Raw genomic sequence first — 16,209 nt, 5'->3', positions numbered from 1 at the left:
ATGCTGACATGTGTCAAATTTATAGACTCTGGAATGGGAAATGATGTTTGAAACATTATACAGTGTTATAAACAAGAATAAATGCCTAAGGCATTTGGTTCACAAGCATGGACCATAAATCTCATGTAATTCATACCTCTGACCTTTTAGTGTGTTTTTAAATGGAGTTAACTAATGATTTCCTGAACGTCCTTAAAGCTAATGCTAGCATTGAATGGAGTTCTTGGAGTTCTCCTATAGTTCACTTGTCTCCAGCATTCAGAAAATTGATTCAAACAAAAATTATGTATCCTGTTTATTATAAGAATACTTTAAATAAAAATTTTTAGATTTCTGCTTTATAACATTCTTATAATATTTGTTTTTACTTTACATATATGTTGCACAGATGATAAATTTAAAAAGCACTGTTTAAGAATTTTCTTGAATGTCCTATAACTAATAAACTAAATTTACTCTTTATAAAACAATAAACTAAAAATCCAATACAAGTAAATAGTTGAGGGCAAAAGAAAGATGGAAAAAAAGAATGCCAGTAGGAGGGTACAACTCAGAGCAATCGATATCTGCAATGTAATATAACTGTCTTGGGGATATTATGACAATAGCACTTCTGTTTTAAGAAGGCCATTTACTTGATGTGGAATTCCCTTCTGTATGCTATGAATATGTTTTATTACCGCTGGTTAATAAAGAAGCTGCTTCAGCCGATAGCGAGGCAGAATATAGCCAGGCTTGAATAGATACATAGATAATGTAGGCAGAGTTAAGGGCATGCCATGTAGCTGCCAAAGGAGACAGATGCCAGAAGAAAACCTTATTTGGTAAGTCACAGCCTTTTGGCATAACAAAGATTACTAGAAATAAGTTAATTTAAGATGTAAGAGTTAGTTAATAAGAAGCTTAAGCTAATAGACCAAGCAATGTTATAATTTATATGGTTTCTGTGTGGGTCTGGTCTTTTATTTGGGTCTGGCAGACTAAAAACAAAAGAGCAGTCTCCTCCTACAAAATGGCACACCAATGTGGGGCCATTACATCCATATAAAACCTGAGAAGAAATTCTAGACACAAAAGAACAGAGTTAAGCACAGCTTCCTGGTAGTAGCATTTTTCTCGGGTGGGCTTTGTTTGCTAGAGGCAAGCAGAGGTGGGGCTCCTTTAAGATAAGTTTTTCTGACTCAGTTATAGCAGCAAAACCTGAGAAAACTTCTCTAAGAGCCTGTTTCCTGGTTCATGCTGGTAGCACAAAACTCTTACTCTTTCGTGAGGTCCTGCACTTAAATGGGGTTTGTGAGCATCTTGCCACTAATTGCTTACTGGTGACATAGATGCATGTGTCCCTGGAACTGGGGCAATGAGCATAGCTCACAGAGGCAGTGAACATGCCTCTGACGTGTTGAACTGGGCAGAGCAAACAGACAGGGCCACAGAGTTGTTCCTAGCCACACCCACTTAATAGGTTAAAAAAAAAGCACTCCTGGTCAGAAAATGATTACACATACACAATAATGACAGACTCAGATGAAAAAAAAACCTCTGAATGGGTCCCACTGTTGGATCAATGTATAGGTTTGGGAGAGAGAGAAAAAAAGAGTATAGATTGTTATAAAAATAAGTAAATGGTTTTAAAAAATAAAACAAAGCCTAAAGGATGATAAAAGTAATATGAAAGAGTACAGATTATCATAGATTAAAGGAGTAATGAAAAATAAGCCATGTAAAAGTGGAATATACACAAAGAATCAAGATTATATATATTATTGTATTTTATTTGAATTTTTTGACTGTGAATTAGCTAAGTACAGAGAGATATTTCATTGTACAGGTTGCTAAGCTTAACTAACATGTGTATTTTAAAGGTATCTTGGCTTAAAAATTTGAATCTAAGGATATGTTACTTTGAAAAGAGGTCCTGCTTTCGTTTCCACAGAAGATGTGAACCGGTGGATTCCTTCCAGGTTAATGTGGTTTAATGGAACATGACCCTTCAAAAGGTCTCGGTGAACTGCAAAAACTACTTTGCCCAACAAACAGCAGGAAGCAGTTTGGAGAAAACTATGCCCAAATTCCCAAAATGATTGTTTATTTATTTATTTTTTTCATTTAAAGAGGGATATTTTATCGAGCTGAATACTTCGCATTGGTATGGACCTTGGTTCATTGATATATAAAGTTTAAGGCTGATTTTTGTTATACTGTATATATGTATTTATGCTCTTGTTTAAGGTATTATATTTATACAGTTTATATAAAATGTAACATATAATTAAAATTACATTTTAATTAATAATCATTTATAATAGTCAATCTAATAATCATGTTAGTTAGATTTTGTAGATATACAGTAATATATATCAGTGAGATAGAATCTTCAACACTTTTAAAGATACAAAATATGGCATTTAAAATGTTTTAAGAACTTAGACTTTTCTGAATAATGAGATATGTCTGCTTCTGCCAGCACAAATTACTTCAAAAGGATGATGGGCATGGAAGAGGCTCCTTATGGAGTTTGTTAGTCATTTGAGCAAGAAACTGCTCTTTCCTGAACTGCTTGATGGTATGTTGTATGAAGTGGAATACAGGACCCACAGAAAAATGACTGCTGAAATATACTTTCTGAATGAAGGCGAGACAGTCCTTCAGGGTTCCTGCTTCATAGAGGAAGCTGCCAGATATTCTGCAGGACACAGAAGAAAGCAAATGATACTTAAAATTTTTCGCTTCATGGAAAACTCTGCCAGATACTATGGGCCTGTAGGCTGAAGATGAATGCCTCAATGATACAGAAGAACTTTGGGTGACTGTCCAGGCAGCGAGATGTCTCTGTCAATTCTAGAGTTTTTAAGGTTGCTTAAAATGCACTTCTTGTTTACTTAGGTAATTTTATATTATTTTGGGGTCTTTGAAGAGTTTAAGTTTGATAGTTATAGTTTTCTTTAGTTATGATAAAAGATAAATTAGGTATGAAACTTTAGACTCATAAAGACAAAGACAAAGATAGTATATTTTCTTTAATTTTTCCAGATACAAATAGACCAAATATTGTAATTTTAATTCTTGCTTGAACCTTTTTTGGCACATGTAATTTTACTATGTTAAAGTTAAAACCTTCCTTTTTATTTATACAAAAAGGGGAGATGATATTGGATTCCCCTCTGTATGCTATGGATATATTTTATTACTATTGATTAATAAAGAAATTGCTTTGGCCAATAGCCGGGCAGAATATAGAAAGGATGGAAGAGATATATAGAGAGAATAGGCAGAGTCAGAGAGATGGCATGTAGCTGCCAAAGGAGATAGATGCCAGAAAAGAATCTTACCTGGTGATACAAGATTAATAGAAATGGGTTAATTTAAGATGTAAGGGTTAGTTAACAAAAAGCTAGAGCTAATAGGCCAAACAATGCTGTAATTAATTAAAACAGTTTCTGTGTTATTATGTGTGTCTGGATGGCTGGAAAAGAAAAGAGCAGTCTCCTCTACGTTTACTCATTTCAATAATGGGAGTAAAGCTGTATTAAAATATACTTCCCATTTGTAGTTGAGGGTACCCTAAAGTATCAAGGGTACAAGGAAGGACAAAGCAAATATATCTGTATAGCTAAAACAGAAGGACTCATTCATCAAACTTTTATAAATAAAAACCAGGTAGTTGCTCACAGCTTCCCAGGAGCCTGAAGGTCTCTGGATGGAGACAACATAAATGGTGGCTCCCTAGAACCCCCACCAGCACAAAATGGTCACGTGCTGATGCTCAGCAGAGCTGCGGTCACTCTTGATTTTCATTATCAGGGCCTTCAGTTTGAATGCAATGTGCTCACAATCAAATACCACATCTAAATGTAGAAACACTTTCCTAAATAGTCCCACTAATACAAAATTGCTTGATAAATTAATGTTTCCTTTTAGTCTTCCATGAAAAGAGAATTTAAATAAAATGCTGACATATTTTATCATTAATATAATCAAGTTCTGTGATATAAATTCACTTTAGATATTAGCTTTACAACATGAATATAGTTATACTACAAATGGTTTAAAGAAATGGCTTCGTACACAATAAATTTGTAAAGGAATATTTTAATATATTGCCTATATAAAGATATTAATATAAGAAGAGAGACACCTTATTTCCACCATTCCTTAAATTTCAAATAGCAGAGCATTTCATAAGTTAGAACAAAGGTATGTTTGTGTTCTCTCCTTCTGATATCAAGTTCAGCATATACATTTTCCTTGAGAAATGACTGCAATAAAAATGACAGCTTGTCTGATTCAGCATTGTTCTATTATAACACATCAAGATAGTACCAAAGGAGATAAAAATTTAGTGATTGCAGTGGAGTGAAGATAACACAGATAGCTTATCATGGGGTTATAGGCTGGCTGAGTAGCCGCCACAGACAGAAATGCCTATTGTAAATGGCTTTTAAAAATGTAACATGAGCTTTGAGTATGAACAGCAGGGATGAATCCCTGAAAGAGAATAAGTTATTATATAAGCTGAAATCCTCATACTATTATATCTAAAACTCAAAAGCTGGGGGAACATACAACATATTTAAATATATTACATCTTTATTATCTAATATTTATATTATCTATAAACAAATATATAATATATTTATATGTATATATATTAAAAATATATACCTGAGTCAATGTTTCAAAACACAAAATAGCCTCAGCATCACTCAACATAAATTAATTCTCCTTGGCTAAGGATCCTCTCTACCACCCTTACTCTCTCTCCCTCCTTGGTCTCTGTAGGCAATATTTCCAAAGCCATAGAAAGAATGGTGAAACAGTACTTCAGAGAAAACTGTGATTATAGTTTCCTCTATAAAACTCACATGCTCATACAATATTAAGTGTGACGCCCCTTCTCCTTGTGCCCTAATTCCTTCACACAGACTTTAAACAGTGGTGTGCATCTGTAGTTAGAGAATGGTAAGAAAAAGAAAAGAAAAGAAATGAAAAGAAACAGAATGAAAAGGAAAGCAGAAAATAGTTTGGTTGCTAATTGATCTACTCTGAACAGCTCACCATCATTCTTTCTAACTCCCCTACCGACCTCCTATCAGACTACCATTAATATTAAGAGAAGATAGGTAAGTTTTATTTAGCTACTTAACATGCATGTTTCATATATTCTATGTATTCAGGACAGTTCTGAGATAATAAATTTTAATTATTTGAGTGGATCGAGGATAACTCAAATTCCTTCCATGAGAAGGATGAGCACTAAAAATCCCTTTAAACATCTAAAATTAATTCTGATACAGGCAATAGCTTGATACCAGAAACAACAGAGAGTAACTGCTGTGCCATTTAAGCAGAAAAGTAGATTTGGAGCTGCATGTGCAGAATGCCCTATGGGCCTCCGTCTCCTAATGGATAAAGCAGAGGAGCACAGCTGCCTCCTAAGTGAGGCCAGAGTCCAAGCTGGCTATGGTTCTTGTGGGAGGAGGGATGGCAGCCTTGCTCCTCTGTAGAGTGCCCCATTGTACACTGTGGGAGGAATTTCTTTCTGCGGATTTGTTTCCTAGCAGAGAGATAAGCTGGCTTTTTACTGAAGAACAGATTCAGGCATCTGGGTACAAAGAAGTAATGTCGGATTTCTCCCCTAAATTCAATTCTAAATGAGTGAGTGCTCTTCAATGTCTCCACAGCGAATTCCGGGAAAATCCTATGACTTGACATTAACAAAATCATGTCACAATAGATACAGTGCTGAATGGTTTTATTTCTAAAATGCAAGACTGTTAACTATTTATTTACAATTTATTGCCCTGTTCCTTTGCAGAGAGCTTTTACTTACATTTTCACATGATTTCCTTTAGAGTACAGATGTTGCCTACATAAACATTTCTAGCAATGTCCTTCTGACTATCTTCATCTTCTTCTTGACCAAAAAAGAGGCTGTTTGTGTGGAATATACACCAACAATCAATAGGTAGGACCTGCCAGCCTGGCTGTGGGGAATTGTAAGTCAAATCCCATTTTGTATGGAATGGAATAAGTCAGCTCAAGTTTCTGCATAAGAAGGAATATTTCTTCAGGGCAGGGAGAGAGATGAAACATGCCTAATAGGATTGGCACTAGAAACTTCAGGCAAAGAGCAGACAGCAGGAAAAGACAAATATTGTCTAAGACACGTATCCCCCAGTCCATCACAGGCTTCCATGTCCATACTCTCTGAGTTACCTCTTCTGGATTACACTGTGACAGTTGGAAAGGTTCACCAGTGACCCATAGAGAACCTACGCGCCCCTCACCCACTGCTGTCCATTGGCTACAGCAGCGAAGAGGTCTAATGCTTAAAGCTCAGAAGTAGACTTTCCAGAATGTAAAATGACCCAAATTTGAAAATGAAGAATCTCAATAGAAGTCTGTTACTCAGATCCAAGAAGGAAGTAAAAACCTTTAACAATAAGACTATCCTGATGATGTTTGGAAAATGAGCTTGAGGAGGTGAGACCAGGTAGGCTCTATTGAGATAAATGGTCATGGGCCTGATACCGGGCAGCTTCTTATTTTGCAGAAGAATAGGCTTAAAGACGTAATGTTTTAATTTGTGTTTTAATCTGTGAACAGATTATTTAAACTTTTCTAAATGCAATTTCTTTTCCTATTAAACACGATGCTTCTGTACGAAGGTGATTGGAGGTTTGAATTAGATACTGAATATAAGGCACTGTTCTTAGTGATTAGCTCCTAAGTACTCGATTGTGAGGTTGGAGATAACAACTTTATTAGTACCATTACCATTGTGTTGCTCCCTCTTATGCTTTCTGTAATTGCCACCCCCTCATTTCCCTAACAATTAGAGGCTCTCCACTAACTCCTCTTCCTTCCTGTAGCCATTCTGTGTGTGTTGCTCTTTACTCAACAGTTACTAGTTCTGTACCTTACACTGTCCAAATCTTACAACCTCTCATCACCTTTGTCTCTTTGTTTCCAGTTGCCTTGTTATTTTTACCTAGACAGTTATTTGTAAATCTTTTGTTCCTCTCCACTTAAACCCATAGGACTGAGCGTATAATTTAGGGCACATCCACCATGCCATTAGTTAGTATTTTCTGAGTGCCCTTATGTTCCTAGTGCAATTATTAAGACGTTTTAGCTGGCAAGAGCTTCCCAAGAATTGGATTATCTTTTTTTTGTTCCTGTCAGAAATAGTCTTTTGCCTCATCTACACTCATAGCATAAGCCAACATTGCATTCCTTCCTGTCTCTCTTTGTTCCTTCTCCACACATTGGGATGTATTTATAGACCAGAATGCTTCACTGAACCTGGTGGAAGTTTTCCCTTTGAGGTCATACAGCACTGTCACCTCACTGCTTCTAACACTGGATTACACTCACATCCAGGCAGCATTTTATGAGATATCACCTTTTTGACTATCTTGTAAGGATGCAAATTTCTGTTTCTTTTGAAGTTTTCTGTCTGGAAAAACAGCCAGTAATGAATCAGGCTTATTTTTTCATCTATTCTTCCTAAAACATTGCTTTCATTGTGGAAAGTCAGAATTCCTATTAAAGTTTTACTTAAAATGATCAGACATTCAATTTACATTGCCAGCCACTCAATAGGTAGAGTTTACACTTCTGAGTGAGTTTTTGGGAATTTCCTCTGTAACAAAATTAGCTGTGAAGTATCAGAATGCCTCCAGTGAATCTTGCCAGAACATTTTGCTTCGTCTGTGAAATAAATTCAGATGCCAAGAAAATAAAAAAGGAAATCCAAACAAACAGCACTGAGAAAGGCATTTGGAGAAGCAGAGGGCATAGCCCGTAACTCCCGCAGTTTGGAGACCTGGAATGGAGAAGAGTGTCTGCTCGTAAAGAGTGGCCATGTAGAGAAGGACTTGTTTGCCCATGACTTTTGCATGAAATGTAGGGAGGAAGATGAAAGAGAAAACCTTTCCACTGACTCTGTTACATGGCATGGTTGAATCATAGGAAGTAATGTGGTTTTTAATAAATAAAGAAGAGATTAAAATAACAAGAAAATGGAAGGAGCATCCACCAGTTAATATCGATTATTATTACAGATAGTCAAACTTTGTTTTCCCATTCTGGTGAATACCTGGATCATTAGGAGAATAGGAAACACACATGCTCTTCTTTCAGAAGCAGGAAATGAATACTCTCTAAAGGCTTTCTCCTTTCCTTTTGGCCATGTTCTCTAGTAGCCCCATTGCTCATTTAATAGCTCCTCCTCAGGAAGGTTCCCCCAAATAAGAAACTCTTTAAATTAAAGGCTTCCCGACTGATGCAACCCTGGATGACATAAAAGAATGGCTAGATAATAAAGGTCAAATACTGAATATTCAGATGAGACGAACATTGCACAAAACAATTAAGGGGTCAATATTTGTGTCTGATAGTATTCAGTCTGCAAAGAAGTTTGTGGATACCCCTGGCCACAAGTACAAAGACACAAGCTTGTTAATACTCTTTAAGAAAGATTACTTTGCAAAGAAAAATGAAGAAAGAAAGCAGAGTAAAGTGGAAGCTAAATTAAAAGCTAAACAAAAACATGAAGGAAGACACAAGTCAGAAAGTGCTGAAACACAACCTCTAGAAGTAAAGATAGGGTGTTTACTGAAGTTTTCAGGTGACTTGGATGACCAGACCTGTAGAGAAGATTTATCTCAAATCACGGTGAAATAAAATGGATTGAGTTTGTCAGAGGAGCAAGAGAGGGAATAATTCTCTTTAAAGAGAAAGCTAAGAAAGCATTTGAGAAAGCCAGGAGTGCAAATAATGGTAACCTACAATTAAGGAAGAAAAAGATGACTTGGAAAGTACTAGAAGGACATGCGGAAAAAGAAGCTATGAAAAACATCATGGATGATCAGCAAGAATCACTAAACAAATGGAAGTCAAAAGGAGGCCGCAGATTTAAAGGAAAAGGAGAGGGAAACAGACCTCTTTATGCTGGGGGACCCAAAGGAAGAGGACAGTTTCACGGCAGGAGAACAAGATTCGAAGATGATGACTAGTATTACCATCATCGATGTGGATCAGGACCAATGAAAAGAGCAAGAATGGAAGAGACAGAGAAGAGCCTGCATCAAAGCATGAGAGAGAATGGTGCTAGAGACAAGTAGTTTAGTAAGCACTGTTTTTATTCATGTTAGTTAGATTTTAAGCTGCTTTTTGTCTTCAGAAGCTTTTTTTTTTTAAAAAAAATGAATTAAGTTCACTTCAATATCCATCTGAATAAAAGAAAAAGAATTTGTTTTACTTGTCTTTTGTTGTTGTTGTTGTTACCCAAATGAAAGTTTTTTAAAATGTATAGTTCTGTTTGTGTTTGGATGATTCAAATATGAAGAGGAAGATTCTTCCTCTTAATTGCCTTTGTAATACGAGAATGTATTAGTACAAACTTGTAAAATATGTGCTGTATAAAAATAAAAAAAAAACAAAAATAGCAATTATGAATATATTCAAATACCACAAAGAAAGTATGAATAAATCCTTTAATGAAGTCTTTTAAAAACAATAAACTGAAAATGAAAAAGTTCAAGATAGGAAAGTAGAAATAAAATTGTCAATGAAAACTCAAACTGAGAGAAAACTGGAAACTAAGAAATTAGGAAGTCATACAAAAACTGCAGAGGTAAGCCTCACAGCAGAGTGTAAGGCATGGGAAAGAGACTCTCAAAACTCTTTAATATTGAATGAAAATGAAAACACAACATTCACAAAACTATGAGACACAAGGATTACAGTTCTAAAAAGAAAAGTTATAACACTAAGTGTTGTTAAAAAAGAAAAGAGGAAATCTATACCTTAGCAACTTAATAGTACACCTGTAAACTCTAGAATGAAAAGAAAAAAATGACACTTAAAAAGAGTAGATAGCAAGAAATAATCAAAGTTAAGGCTGAAATCAATAAAGCAAAAACAAACCCCTCTAAGAAAACACAATTCAAAAAAAAATCAATGAAATGAAGAGGTAATTCTTTGAGAAAATCAATAACATCAATAAAATCTTAAGCAAATTAATAAAAAAGATAAAGAGAAATTAGTGAAATTAATAAAATTAGAGACAAAAGAGGACATCACAACAGACATAAGGAAATCTAAAGAACCAATCTATGCTCCACCAAGCTGTAAAACTCAAAAGAAATGAATAAATTTCTTGATATATATGATCTACCAAAGTTAAATCAAACTCAGACTCCTGGTGAAGTAGGCACAGTAATTAAAACCCTTCTTTCCAAAAATAACAACAAAGTCCAAGTTCAGGTGGATTCAGGGAAGAATTCTTCCAGATCTTCAAAGAAGAATCAACACAAATATATCTTTAATTATTTCACAAGGTAGACACTTAAAGAATGTTAACTAATTACTTGTATGAGTCCACTATTACACTGTCAACAAAATCACACAAAAATCTATCAAAGAAAGAAAATTAGAAACCCATATCCCTTATGAGTACAAATGCAGAATTCTCGATAAAATCCTAGTAAACCAAAGCCAAGAACATATCAAAAGGATTATTCTCCATGATCAAGTAGACTTTATCTCAGAGACATAGCGATGGTTCAACATATGTAAATCAATAAATATAACCCACCGCATAAATAGACTGAAAGGCAAAAACCACATGATTATTACATTAGATACAGAAAAATCCTCTGACAAAATCTAATACCCTTCATGATAAAAGTCCTAGGAAGGCTAGGGATACAAGGGACATATCCCAATATCATAAAGTCATTAAAGAAAAAGTGCAAAGACAAAATCAACCTAAATGGAAAGAATTCAAAGCTTTTTCACTAAAAACAGGAAAAAGACAAGAATGTCCACATTTTCTATACCTATTCAGGAAGTCTTTTCTAGAGTAATAAGACAACTGAAGAAGATCACATGGATAAAAACTGGAAAGGAATAAGTCAAAGTATCATTATAGACAGATAATATGACTATATACAAGAGACCATAAAAACACCAGGAAACTTTTACAACTGAGTAACACATTTAGTAAAGCAGCAGGACACATAATTGACACAAAAATCGGTAGCCTTCCTGTATATAAATGGTGAACAGACTGAAAATAAAAACAGGCAAACAATATAGTCTCAAAATTATCTAGGGATAACTCTATCCAAACAAGTGAAAGACTTGTAAATAAAAATTTTAAGACATTAAAGAAAATATCAGAAAATAGAAAAATCTTTCATGTTCATGAATTGGCTGAGTTAAGATAGTGAAAATGAACATCCTAATAAAGCAATCTAGAGATTCATTGCAATCCTTTTCAAAATTTGGAAACAATTCTTCACAGAAATAAACAAACAATGTTCAGATTCATATGGAAACACAAGAAATCCAAGATAGCTAAATCAATCTTGAATGATAAAGTAACTGTTGGAGGTATCAGTATCTCTGATATCAAATTGTATTACAGAACTATAGTAATAATAGCAGAATGGTATTGGAATAAAAGCAGATTCATTGAATGAAATTAAACAGCAAGACATAAATTTATAAACCTATGAACACCTGGTTTTGGCAAACAAGGAAAAAAGTATCTTCACAATATGGAGCTGGTCAAACTGAATGGGTACATATAGAAGAATGTAAATAGTTCCATACTTATCACCCAATGCAAAACTCCAAATATACCAAGGACCTCAACATGGTGTGGGAGAATTGTCTGTAATCTGTCAATCATGTTTTAAATAAACGCTGATTGGCCAGGCAGGAAATATAGGTGGGAAAACCAGACAGGAAATAGAAATGATGTAATGAGAACAGGAGTATTCTAGGAAAAAGAAGTTGATGACTCCCACTCCTGCCCAGACCACTGAAGCAGCAGGATGTGATTTGCCCCACTGAAAAAAGGTACTGAACCACATGGCTAACATAGATCAGAAAAAATGGTTTAATCAAGATGTGAGAGTTAGCCAGTGAGAGGCTAGAGCTAACGGGCCAATCAGCATATAATTTATGGAGACCTGTGTGTGATTTTCTTTTGGGTTAAACAGTTGTGGGGTACTGGGTGGGATAAAAACCCCAACAACAAACAGGTCCCCACTCATGTTACATCAACATAAGGTCAGATACCCTCAATATTATAGAAAATGTGGAACAATCTTGAACCCAAATACCAAGGAAAAGACTTTCTGAACAGAACACTGTTAGAACAGGCACTAACATCAACAATTTATAAATGAGACCTCATGAAACTGAAAAGTTTCTTCATAGCAAAGGACATCATTAGTTAGACAAAGAAGCCAGCTGCAGAATAGGAAAAGATTTTTACCAATCATAGATCCAGTAAGGGTCAATATCTAAAACACATAATGAACTTAGAAAAACAAACTGGACATCAAGAAAACAAATAACTTAAAAAATGAAGTCTAGAACTAAGCTGGGCAATTTCAAAAGGTGAACTACATATGTTTAAGAAACAAAGAAATGTTTAACATCTTTAGTCATCAAGGAAAATGCAAATCAAAACTACCTTAAGATTTTATCTTAGTGGCTAAGATCAATAAAATAAATGAAAGCTCATGTTAGCAAGGCTGTAGAGTAGGAGGAACACTCATCCATTGCTGACAGGAGTGCAAACTCTTACAGTCAGGATGGAAATCAGTATGGCTTTTCCTCTGGGACCTGGGAATAGATCTAACTTAAAATTCAGCCATACTAAGTGGTTATACTCTCAAAGGACTCCACATCCTACTCTAAGAGACACGTATTAATTCATGTTCATTTATGGTCTTCCCATAATATCCAGTAATTGGAAACAGCCTAGATGTACATTAATTGATGAATGGATAAGGAAAATGATACATTTCCATATGGAATATTGGTTCCCTGGTAGTGGAGGGGGGCAAAATCATAAAATCCCTAGGTAAATATACAGAATCAGGAACATTTATTCATAGGGAGGTAATATAGTCTGAAAAAGACAAATATTGTATGTATTCTTTTATATGTGGATGTAGTGTTTAATCTGTTGATAGGCATAATATAATCAGCATAATTACAGGGGTTTAGGTTTAGCTGAGGAGAAGTGGGGAACATCCCAAACAAGGGTAAGTACATTATATTGTGTGGAGAGACAGGGAGGAGACTGGAGTAGAAGGATTAAATGGTGAGTGGTAGGGAAGATGGGAGTGTGCAGTAGAATATGTGGGGGATATCTAAGGTGAAAAATCATTTGAGGCGGTCATATATAAAACTATGACTGTAGAACCTTCTTAAAATATACATAGTGAAAGAAATCTAAATGGAGTAACCAAATGAGGGAGACAAAGTGCTGAGTATTTTACTACCAAATGAAGCTTTCAGTGCTAGTAAAGGATTGCATCCAATTAAATTGTTTGCTAAAGTGGCTCCTTAGAAACTTGCATGCATCTCAGGCTATCGTCAAGACTATTAGTTGCTCTCCATAAAATGATGGAAAGGCCCTGTTGTGGAATACAACATAGCTCAATGGGTTTGGAGAAGTTAAGATGGTACCTATACTGGAAGATATTCTCCATGCTACCAGGGAAAAAAAAGTAACCACCAACCCAGCCACAAATCCTGTAATATACAATGTTGACCTGATGGCATGAAATGCTGGTGCAATAGTGGCACCAACATGGTGGGAGTCAGCAGTCACTCTCTGGCTATAAGATCCACCCCGTGAAGTGGAACCATGCCTGATATTGCCCAGGTGGCCGAGAACCTGAGAACAGAAAAGCCATGGGTTCAGGGGGAAAGCAATTACTTCTATTTTACGAAAGGAATATAACAATAAAATGACTCTTAATAACACTATGCCATACACATAGATCAGTGTTTCACTTAGCCATCATCAGAGAAGCTTCCTCTTGCAACATATGGGAACTAATACAGAGGCCTACATCTGTACAGCGTCCAAAGAATTGAGAGACTTTGGAACACAGTCCTCAATGGGCTGTCTTCATGAAACCCTTCCATTCAGGGCTCGGGGATTTATATAGGAGGCAGAAAGATTCTAAGAGCCAGAGGGGGTGAATGACACCAAGGAAATGTGTATTCCAGACACAAAAGGATTGACTCATGTATGAATTCCCTGAGAATGTGGTAGCATACCCAGGGCCTGCACACATTCAAGCCAGATGGAGTCCAAGTACTGAGGGGGAAGGTGGACTCAAGCTCCCATCTCTAACCAAGAATCTATTTGCCTGTGATAATCACATACAAAGGAAAAACTACTTTTCTCCAATGGAGTAAAGGGGTCACACACATAGAGGTATAGGATCCATCCCATGACTATTGGCCAACACAAGTGAATTCAATGGTATTCTTGTAGAATTTCTGTGTAATTTTGCTTTGTCCTCAGCAGTTTTTTAAGTATTACTGGTATATTCCATATAGATTATTGTTTCTGATTTTGTGTTTCTATAAGTTTTGTGTGTGTGTGTGTGTGTGTGTGTGTATGCCTTTTCTTTATTTGTTTTAACTTCTGGTTTGTTTTTACTTGCTTGCTTGCTTCTAAGGAGAGAGAAAAAAAAGTCATGGAGTTGGATGGGTGAATATCTTGCAGGAGGTAGGGGAAGGAAACTGTAATCAGGACATATTGTATGATAAATATCGATTTCAGTCCAAAATGAGAGAGAGGGAGAGGGAGAGAGAGGGAGGGAGGGAGGGAGGGAAGGAGGGAAGGAGGGAAGGAGAGAGAGAGAGAGAACCAAGAAAAACAAATTGTCCATTAGGAAAAAAACTCCAAAGTTTTGGCTCATATTTAATAGCTCTGTAAACTACTACTGTAGTGACATTAGTAAGAGGCACATATGGAACACAGGCAGCCAATGTGCCTGTTAGTGAAAGAAGCTCATATAAGGGGCTGTTTAACCTAATAATAATACAGAGTTTTTGGGTTTGAAAAGATTTAGGCAAATCATTCTAATGGAAAGAAGGCTGCCTACTTGGAGGTCAACTGACTGGCTTAAAATACCTGTTATGGGGTGACTCATGGAGAGCCTAACACCAGGTATCTTTAATGGAAACATTGTTTCTCACACTGAAGTGCTGTCTTTATTCTTCTCCATGCTGTTGGGACCTTCATGCCTAAAGACAGAAGAAACCTTAGAAGAAAAATTTAAAGTGTAAATTAGAATGATAACAGTCAGTGGCTGAGTATAGCCATGCTCTGTGTGTGTGTTTGTGTGCCTGTGTGTGTGTGTGTGTGTGTATGTGTGGTGTGTGTGAGTGTGTGTGTGTGTGTGTGTGTGTGTGTGTGTGTGTAGACACACAGAGAGTTTAGTGAGGAAAGCTTTCAGGACAGAGATGAGGATGTACAAGAGTCCAGGTGAGGACTAAAAAGGAAGAAGATTGAGAAGGGGGACATGGGGACAGCTCCATGAGCAGGGCTGGCAGAGGTCCTAAGTGGCTAAGCCATCTAGCCTTCATCTCCCTGTCCCTTTTCCATCCTTCTCTATATATGTATCCTGAAGCACTCATCTTTTCAAGAATTCCTCCCTATGCGTTACTACAAAGGATGCTAGACAAAAGTAGCCTCTACTCCTTGTGCTCTGAACACTTCTAGGATGATTTTTTATTTTACTCCATAAGGCAGATTTTCCTGTGGCCCAAGCTATCCAGTGGGGCCTGATCTTAAACTCCTGATTCTCCCGCTGCTTCCACCTCACCTCTGCTGGAATTACAGGAAGGTACTACCACTGACAACTTGATATTTATTTATTTATTGCTCATGTTCCTTTTTTGAAATGAAATTATCTTCTCATAGAATATATTCTGATTAAAGTTTTTCATACCCCCAGCTCCTTTCTGCCTCCCTTCCCCTCTTAATCCATTCCTTTTTTGTCTCTCATTAGAAAAACACAGTTTAAAAATATGGAACACTTCATGAATTTGCATGTCATCCCTGTGCAGGGGCCGCGCTAATCTTCTCTGTATTGTTCCAATTTTGGTACATGTGCTGCCCAAGTTAGCAAGTGATATTTCTTTTTAAGAACTACTTAAATACGAGTCAGAGTTTCAAATATTCTTGGTCTAGAAAAAGCATATATCAATACACACAAGAAAAACCTTTTTTCTATAAGGTCTAATGTTTCCTGGACTATGGCCTCAGGGAATAGTTGCCCAAAAAAATGGCACAGAAGCCATTGCTGGCAAATTTAGGGATTTCCTTCCACTTTCCTCGGAAAAGTCTTTAGGCATCTCTCTTTTCTTCACATG

At 36.2% G+C, this 16,209-nt stretch overlaps 1 protein-coding gene, 1 non-coding gene and 1 pseudogene across 6 annotated transcripts in view; 1 reads left to right on the top strand and 2 right to left on the bottom strand.

The window, feature by feature from the left end:
- Grid2 (glutamate ionotropic receptor delta type subunit 2) overlaps positions 1–16,209 on the bottom strand; it is a 1,406,062-nt gene that overhangs the window by 235,507 nt on the left and 1,154,346 nt on the right. The gene's annotated exons all lie outside the window — the stretch shown is intronic.
- LOC121432365 lies at positions 6,653–9,128 on the top strand (annotated as a pseudogene).
- On the bottom strand, positions 15,859–15,965 carry LOC121443761. The gene has a single exon (XR_005973701.1). It is a non-coding gene; the product is annotated as a U6 spliceosomal RNA (small nuclear RNA).

This window comes from Microtus oregoni, unplaced genomic scaffold (genome assembly GCF_018167655.1).
Source record: "Microtus oregoni isolate MIOR12 unplaced genomic scaffold, Mior012 000002F_ref0000024, whole genome shotgun sequence".
Classification (NCBI taxonomy): Eukaryota; Metazoa; Chordata; class Mammalia; order Rodentia; family Cricetidae; genus Microtus; species Microtus oregoni.
Note: the sequence above shows the minus strand (reverse complement) of the source record. Positions and strands in the feature narration are given on the sequence as shown.